The sequence below is a fragment of the Eschscholzia californica genome, unplaced genomic scaffold (genome assembly GCF_041429995.1).
Source record: "Eschscholzia californica isolate CP2 unplaced genomic scaffold, dmEscCali1.0.p SCAF_4, whole genome shotgun sequence".
Lineage (NCBI taxonomy): Eukaryota > Viridiplantae > Streptophyta > Magnoliopsida > Ranunculales > Papaveraceae > Eschscholzia > Eschscholzia californica.
The window spans coordinates 9,776,493-9,783,480 of record NW_028238461.1 but is presented as its reverse complement, the minus strand read 5'-3'; the positions used below and the strand labels follow the sequence as shown (position 1 = coordinate 9,783,480).

General features: G+C 37.6%; 1 long non-coding RNA gene across 1 annotated transcript; it reads left to right on the top strand.

The window, feature by feature from the left end:
- Positions 1 to 4,655: 4,655 nt before the first annotated feature.
- LOC147542453 (uncharacterized) lies at positions 4,656 to 6,567 on the top strand. The gene is made up of 2 exons (XR_015223283.1): positions 4,656 to 5,512; positions 6,488 to 6,567. It is a non-coding gene; the product is annotated as an uncharacterized LOC147542453 (long non-coding RNA).
- The last annotated feature ends 421 nt before the right edge of the window (positions 6,568 to 6,988 follow it).

Here is a 6,988-nt window from a genome sequence, read left to right as displayed (position 1 = left end):
ATGTGATGAGACTATTATTTTACAGTACGTTTTTTTTCAAATAAGTTTCAATAAGGCCAGCGCTTAGGGGAAAGCAAAATAGTTTCTGGGGTGTGAAGACTTGGTAAAAAATTGGTCAATTTTATTTGACAATTTTATTTAGGGGGAAAGCAAAATAGCTTCTCCACCTCAGCTCTCTCTCCACCTCAGCTCTCTCTCCACCTCAGCTCTCTCTCTCTCTCCACCTCATCTTCTCTCTCCCCACCACTCTCTCTTCTCCGATATGTCGCCGGCCGGAAAATCTTCTCTCTCCCCACCACTCTCTCTTCTCCGACATGTCGCCGGCCGGAAAATTTTTCGGCCGGCGACCATTAAAAACAAAAAAAATTCACTCTCTCTCCCTCCTCTCTCTGTAAATTTTTTTTTTTTTTTTTTTGCTTCTTCTCTCTCTCTAGATTTGTTCTAGAGAGAGAGAAGAAGAAAAAAAAATTTTTAGAGAGAGAGAGTGAAAATACTTTTTTTTTAATGGTCGCTGGCCGGAAAATTTTCCGGCCGGCGACCTTGTCGGAGAAGAGAGGAGGTGAGGTAGAGAGAGAGTGAGGTGGAGTGTTTTTTTATTTCCCTTTAAAATTTATTTCCCCGGAAAATTTCTAAAATTCTACATATTCCCTTTAAAATTTCAAACCCCGGAAACTATTTAGCTTTCCCCAAAGCGCTGGCCTTTCAATAAATACCAATAACCGCTCGTATAGTCGCTTTCAACAAAAAAAAAAAGTCGTAATGAAAGTAAGAATACACTTTGGGTGCAATGGGTTCATATAATCTGATAGGGACAAAAGCATTTTGGGCTCAAAAGATTCCAATGGAAAGTTCGTGGTTTTAGAAGAAGATATTGGGTAGTTAGTCGTAACGAGGCGAGTTCATTGACTACCACCCCAATTGGGCATGGAACCCATGTTAAAAAATGTAATTTGTAATTTCTAAGTGTGTTAGAAAAATCTAGAGGGGAGTAAATGAATTGTGGTGCGTGGTCTTCAAGATAGATGGGTCTAGAGAAGTTTGACTAGAGATAAGTTTAGACTAGAGATAAGCTTAGACTATGACTTGTAAGTTCCAATGTGGAAGTCTCTAGGCTTTGCTAGATGTGCTAAATCCTCTACTATAAATAGAGGTGTTTTGTAATGTTGTTGATCAAGCAAAAAACAAGTTAAAAAAATCAGAAAAAAATTAAGTTATCTAGCAATCAAATATCTTTCTCAAGTTATATAAATCCATCATCTTCCTTAGCACCCAACAACCCAAACTCGGTTTTGGGCTGATGTCTGGCATCCTCTAGGGCTCCTAACCAGGTGTTTACACAGGAAAGTGATGGTGGCAGATTTCATTCGTGCAGGAGAATGGAGTATATCGACTCGTGTGAAATCACTGCAAGGAGAAGTGGCAGCTCATCTCGACATCTCTTTGAAGTCGGCATCGGAGAAGAAACTAACAATTTAGCAATTTGGAAACCAAGTCAACATGGAGAATATACTTTGGAAGATACGTATAAAAGTCTACGAAGGATATACACAAAAGTAGAGTGGAGAGGGTTGGTTTGGTTCAGTCAATGCATCTCGAAACATTGTTTTGTCACATGGATGGCCCTTCATAGAAGTCTGAAAACAAAACAAAAGCTACGTTCATGGAGAATGAATGTGAATCCAACTTGTGTGTTATGTAATCTTCAAGAAGAGACTGATTACCACCTCGTGTTCGGTTGTAGTTACTCAAGAGTGATGTGGGATTCCCTTCTTAGGTTGTTAGGGTTTGTTAGAGACATCAAACCAACATGGGAAGAAGAAATAACATGGTGTATTAGACATTTCCAAGTTGAGCAGATCAAAAAGCAAATGGGGTGTCTAACATTGAATGCATTCATTTATCATATATGTAGGGAAAGAAACCACAGAATTTTTCAGAACAAAAGTACTCCTAACACGGTTATTATGGAGCAAATCAAAGGGGAAGTGCGCTTAAAAATGGCAAACCCATCAGGTCGAGTAGAAGCAAATGGAAGTAACCAGGACATTTTGAACAATTGGAATGTACTATCAATTAATATGACCATGCCTAGGTATAGAGCCGTGAAGTGGATCCCTCCAACTAAAGGAATATGTTGTGTTAATACAGATGGATCGCTGAACCTTTCTACAGCGGGGTATGGAGTGATTCTCAGGAACCACGAAGGAGATGTGGTGGCAGCAGGAACTGGAATGGTGCCACATTTAACAATCTTTACGCATGAACTTCAAGGAGTAGAGTATGTGCTGAAATTGGCACTCAAACATAATCAGAACAAGGTCTGTGTAGTAGTTGATTCTGATAGTGTGAGAAGGTTGTGGGAAACAAATGATCAAGTAATGCCATGGCAAACAAGAAGACTATGGGACAGATCAAGCGATTAGAGACCAAATTCGAAATTTTTAGCATAGAACACAGAGTTTGAGAAGCAAATAAAGCAGCTGATTACTTAGCAAAGATGAATATATGTCCGGGTGAGGTGGACCTAAACATTCAAGAGCTACCAGAGGAGTTAAAGAAGATTATATTAGACTATAAGAATGGGGTGATTAGTTTAAGGAAATATTGGCCTAGTAATGGAATAATTACCTAAGAGTTTTGTATATTTTAGTTTCCAGTTGACGTTATTTTAATGTAAAGGGTCGGGCCCTTCAATCCGCTTACAAATGCAAAAAAAAAGATAAAATTTGTCAGGCTTTAGGCCATGTGTTAGTCGGACTTAGGATTTTTTTTTTTTTTTTTGGTTATCAGTTTAACTTAGGCAGTTTTGGTGTTTATCACATCTTTTATAATGTATCAATGCCTTGTATTCTTGTAATGACTAACGTATATCATAGTCAATTTTAACAAATTAAATAATATGGAACAGTGGGAGCAACTCCAACCCAGGCGACTCAGACCCGATTTGAATTTTGAGTCTGGGTCAACAACTTCAGCCTGGGTTAGATGACAATACCTTAAACAAATTTTAGATAACAATTTTTGGAAGAAATAGGGCCAAGACTCTTGACGGAGAAAGAAGGCCCAAAACTACACCCACAGTCCCACACGTGTCTTTTATCTAGTAATTTGTCTGGTTCGAAATCTCATTGTCGAAATATAAAGTAATAATATAGAATTCGCGGCGCTCCCAGCGATGGGTAGACTTTTTCTAAAAAGAAAGAAAAGAAAAGACCTGTTAACCAATTCTACCTTTCAAAAAAAAACATTGGCCCTCCTACATTCTTGACCTAAAATAGTTTAAATTACAAAACATAAACCAACTCATTAGAAATGATCAAACACGACAAGGAGGGTAGGTAATTAATTAGGTTTTGATTTGTGGATTCAAGCTAAGCTATATCCTTATGAAATCTAGGGTTTCTTTTTCTGTCTTTATTCTGATCAAGGAAGGTGAAGCGCACTTCCTTACCAAAGACTTTCTTGTAAGACATAATCATTCTCATGCTAACACTATATACTTCCCATTTATCTACATCCAATAATCTTCAATATATTTGAAATGTTAGAATACCAATAAGGTAATGATAAATGATTTCTATTCTCTGATTTACTAGATATATAAAGGGTCGGGTTCTTCAATCCGTTGACAATTTCATATAAAAAGAGAAATTATTTCTATACATAATTGTCGGAACACAGAAAAAAAATTTACCTTTCGAATTATCATATTTGTTGATTCCTAGCAGGACCAACCCAGAGCCTTTCAGTACTTCCTTGTCAATAGAGCGTGTAACTTCCTCAGCATAGGACCTGTACTTCAAGTAAGGAGGAAGAAGTGGCACCTCTCCTGAAGTGTAAACTTTTCTCAGGCCAAAACCGTAGGAATCAAAAAAACCACTTCTCATTCAGGAGCACCAAGAAAGCGTATGCGCCCTACGACTACAAAAGAGAAGACAGATCCAATCCAAATATGATAATTCGAAAGGAGGAAGAAATGGCACTTCTCATTCGGCTAGCCAGTAGTAGAGTTGAAATTTGGGTCAGACAATTGCCACTTAGATTGTTTGGGATTAAGGTGAGCAATGGTCGGCCAAACGGCCCCAAACCGACCAGTCCGAACGAAGTCAAATCAAACTAGATGATTTTTGGACCGAGTCGAACATTGTTTGACTCGGTTTAGGTGAAAAACCAACCAACTGATCACAATTTGGTTGACTTCGACTTGAATTTTTTGAAAGCCACTCAAAACGACCGACCGAACTATATATATATAGTTCAACGACTAAGTTTAAATTTTAATCTTCATTCTTTTATTTAAATGAGTTTAGTCGAACCGCTAAACTCAGTCGAGTCAAACCAAACCGGTTCTAACAAAGTTGGTCGATGGTTTGATTGTGCCAAACTGCTATTGATTGGTTTTGACCTTACTTTAAATGGTCGACAACCAATGGTTGCTCACCCTTAATTATTGGTTGCTCACCCTTAATTTTGTACGTGGACTTCCAACTACCTCATTTGATGTTGGTGGTGGTGGTGGGTAGGTTAATGAACAAAGCAGAACATAGGAAGTTGTTATTGACAATGTCATATAAGAACATAAACCGTTACGTGGAATACAATATCTAGCTAGGGTTTTAATATATATAATATTAATGCAATCTTTTTTCTCTATCAAGCCAAAGATTTGGATTTCTCAACCATTCTTCATTTTCTTTGTTAAGTCCTCTAATATTTCCTTTTAACAAAAAAGAAAAGAAAAAAGTCCTCTAATATTTCTATACCTTCCTCTTGTTTTTAGTCCCAGAGGATCCATCCTATCTCCATTGATTTTTCTTCTTCCAAATTCTAATACAAGCTAATATCACTGTCTTCCATAATCAAATCACAAGATATGTAATGGGTGCATGAGGTCTGAAGCAAGCATCTAAGGCTAAGCGAAGAAGTAGACGTTTCTTCGTGCTGCATCGTAATCATCGTTGATGACTGTTTAGTGTTCCTTCTACCCCCGTCAACGGTGGTCCTTGTGTTCTAGATAGGGATGTTTTTATTAAGGTGAGATTAAATGAGATGTTGGAATGGTTCAATCAAATCAAAGCTCCCAAAATTTGTCTTTTTTGTTCTGATTGAGCCGCGCCAATATCACGTTTTCTATTTTATCAATTCTCCGCCACTCTTATAAATTTATATAGATTGTTTTGATTTGTGAATGCATCCTTGGTACATGTCTATATATATGACGAACTCTCAGGTGTATAGCATTACAAGTAAATGAATGATTTGTGCAAGGTTGTTTCAAATTTGCCTTGTTACCACTACTAAAATTAGTTGTGAGGGTATCATATATTTGACTTTTATTTTCACCATTCTATTCAAAGTTGTCAGATGAACGTGGTCAATCTCCATTAGAACCCATCTACGATCTACTTATTTAGGACTTTTTTAGCAAAGTGGTAGGCATAGTCCAACGATAAATACCTATATTCATGATGCTCTATATAGGGTTTTGTCAGAATTTTTTTGGATGTTGTTAGTGTTGGGTTTTACACCCTTCTACTAGTGTTTATAGCGGAATTAAGACATCTAATATCTACACTAGTATTCCCAGGATCACATGCATAAACCTATGATAATCATTAATTAAAACTAGAAAGATAAATACCTTGTTCGCTAGTTTTCCCTCGAACCTTTCCAATTGCTTATGAGAAGACCAAGAGCTTCAAGTGTAGCTCCTCTACTTGGGACACGAGCAAACAAATTTGATCTCCCACCTTGTTGTATAGCTAGCACACCAATGGTGGTTGGAAGAAGAAGTCCTTTCTTCTTGACTAGATAGATAGTTAATGGGAATTAGCTCACTTTCTCCTCTCTACTTGATGTGGTAGAGTAAGAAAGCTTAGAGAGAAATTCCACTCCTTATTCTCTGCCCTAAGAGTGTTTATATAGAACCCTAATAAGAATCCACCTCCTTTTAGGTTTCCTAAAACACCCTTTAGAATAAGATTTAGGGAAATAGTCGAAAATAGCAACTATTGGTATTTTCTCGATTCCCTAAGGAGGAGGTGCCCAAACACCACGAAAATTGGCAGATATAATGTTTATTATATCAGCAACTAACCCTCCAAAATTCAGCCCAATCCGAGTCCTAGAAGTACCCGAACCGGTCTAGGCCCAAAAACCCTGTTTTTGGCCCTTTTGTACTATCTTTGCCTAATTCCTTTTTAGGCCTATGAGATATGTTTATGGGACACTCCCATGATTATATCTCACTCCCACTAGTCATATCCTAGATCAATTTGTCACTCTTATGTGTAACCCGTTGTAGGATCCGATCGAAGTTAGCCGCGAATTACTCCGTAATTCGACGATCGTAGTTGGTCTCTAGCTACAACTCTACGATCCCTAAATCAATCGGACTTGATGATCTTCCACATCAATTGTCCTATCCGACAAATTGTTCGCATTGTCACCTTGGTCGAAGGACATCTCCTTCAACTCCTTCAGTTAGACGTGAAATCTGTCTTTCATTTTAGGTAACTTCCATCTTGTTCAAATCATTATTTAGTTCATAAAGTTTAATTTTTCGTATATTCCATCTTGTTCCTGCTAAATTTTTCTTACAAACATCGTTTAAATTCTACACCTTCACACTAGATAGGAGACCAATGTTAGTTTGTGATCCTCGAATTCATCGGAATTTGAAGGAGCTACAATACAACATTCATGCTAAATAGGTATTTATGTGTACGGATATGTACCCATAGCACCATCTTTCACCCCATAGAATAAGGAAAAATTTGTACGTACGACCAAATCAGGCAGATTGGCTGCGGCCGGCGGATTGAACCTGTCGACAACCTATCCATAGCCTGGAGGTTGTAACAACTTCCAAAACGAATCCTATCAAACTCCACAAACAAGAAAAAGCCATGGAAAAGGACTAAGATAGAGAAAACAAATGGAAGTGTATGTTTACATAATATAACAACACAAAAATTTAGGAGACCAA